This window comes from Chrysochloris asiatica, unplaced genomic scaffold, assembly GCF_000296735.1.
Source record: "Chrysochloris asiatica unplaced genomic scaffold, ChrAsi1.0 scaffold00301, whole genome shotgun sequence".
NCBI lineage: Eukaryota > Metazoa > Chordata > Mammalia > Afrosoricida > Chrysochloridae > Chrysochloris > Chrysochloris asiatica.
Genome location: NW_006408819.1, coordinates 463,930 through 465,997, shown reverse-complemented (window position 1 = coordinate 465,997; position 2,068 = coordinate 463,930). Strand labels below are relative to the sequence as shown.

The 2,068-nt window shown below is 44.8% G+C and overlaps 2 pseudogenes; both read left to right on the top strand.

Moving 5' to 3' along the window:
- Window positions 1-647: 647 nt before the first annotated feature.
- LOC102841305 lies at window positions 648-1,511 on the top strand (annotated as a pseudogene).
- Window positions 1,512-1,529: 18 nt separating this feature from the next.
- Window positions 1,530-2,068, top strand: LOC102840922 (annotated as a pseudogene).

The window sequence follows — 2,068 nt, the reverse complement described above, 5'->3', positions numbered from 1 at the left end:
ATACAAAAGTCTGTGTGACTTGGCAAAAGAATTGCTAAAGAGGACAGTTTCTTGCAATAAATGCACACATCTATAAAGAAGAAAGAATGAAAATATCAACACATTAACACAGCATCTCCAACAAGTAGAAACAGACAAGCAAAGTAAACCTACAGCCAACAGGAGAAAAGAAATAACAAAGATTAAAGTAGAAATAAACAAGATAGAAAACAGAAAAACTATAGAAAGAATTAACAGGACAAGAAGCTGGTCCTTTGACCATTGGCAAACCTAACAAAAGTAAAGAGAGAGAAGACACAAATAACACGCATAAGAAACCACAAGGGTGATGTCACAACAGAACCAATAGAAATAAAAAGGATAATAACAGAATATTATAAAGAGTTGTTCTCCAACAAACTTGAAAATCTAGAGGAGATAGATATATTTTTAGAAAAGCACGACCTACCTAAACTTATACAGAGTGAGGTAGAAAACTTGGACAGACCTATAACAAAGGAAGAAATTGACCAGATCATCAAAAAAAAAAAAACTCCCAACCCCCCAAAATCCAGGTCCAGATGGCTTCACTGGTGAGTTTAACCAAACATTTATGGAAGCGCTGTCTCCAAAGCTACTCAAATTATTCCATGATATAGAAAAGGATGCAGCACAGGCACTTTGGCCTCATCATGGCCAGGAAGCTGATTCACTTGTATATCAAGCCGGCCATCTGGAAGCAGATCACCTGGGAACTGCAGGTCCTATATGGTGCAACTCCCTGTACATCCTGGGCTTCTATGGGGCCTTCTGCAGAGATGTGGAGATCAGCATCTGTATGGAGCACATTGACGGGGGCTCTCTGGACCAGGTGTTAAAAGAAGCCAAGGGGAATCCAGAAGAGATCCTGGCAAGATCAACATTGCCGTCCTCTAGGGCTTGGTGTACCTCTGAGAAAAGCACCAGATCATGCATCGAGATGTGAAGCCCTCCAACATTCTGGTCAACTCCTGAGGGGAGATCAAGCTGTGTGACTTCAGGGTGAGCGGGCAGCTCATTGACTCCATTGTCAACTCCTTTGTAGGTATGTGGCCGGAGCGCTTGCAGGTCACCCACTACTTGGTGCAGTCAGACATCTGGAAAATGGGCCTGTTGCTGGTGGAGCTGTCCATCGGAAGGTACCCAGTCGCCCTGCCAGATGCCAAGGAGCTGTAGGTCATCTTCGGCCAGCCTGTGGTTAAAGGGACCAAAGGAGAGCCCCACAGCATGTCACTGTGGCCTCAGCCCCCTGATGCCCCATTAGTGGTCACAGGATGGACAACCGCCCCACCATGGCAATCTTTGAGCTGCTGGACTACATTGTAAATGAGCCTCCTCCCAAGTGACCCAGTGGTGTCTTCACCCAGGACCTCCAGGAGTTCGTAAATAAATGTCTGATCAAGAACCCAGAAGAACCTGGTATGATTCCGTCCTGCATGGCTGTTTTCAGTAGCAGTATCCCAGTTCTCTCCGCCCTTCTTCTCTATCACTGAAGCGCGCATCATCATCCCATGGAGGATTCGATGGATATGGACATGAGCCCTCTGCGGCCCCAAAACTATCTCTTTGGTTGTGAACTAAAAGCCGATAAAGACTATAACTTTAAGGCGGATAATGATGAAAATGAGCACCAGTTATCATTAGGAACCGTCAGTTTAGGGGCTGGTACCAAGGATGAATTGCACATTGTTGAAGCAGAGGCAATGAATTACGAAGGTAACCCAAATAAAGTCACACTGGCTGCTTTGAAAATGTCTGTACAGCCAATGGTCTCCTTTGGGGGTTTTGAAATAATGCCACCAGGGATCTTATGGTTGAAGTGCGGCTCAGGGCCTGTGCATATTAGTGGACAGGACTTAGTAGCTGTGGAGGAAGATACAGAGTCAGATGATGAAGAGGAAGAAGACGTGAAACTCTTAAGTATATCAGGAAAGTGGTGTGCCCCTGCAAGTGGTAACAAGCTTCCACAGAAAAAAGTAAACTTGCTGCAGATGAAGATGATGATAACGATGATGATGATGACGTAGATGATGATGATGATGACAAAGAT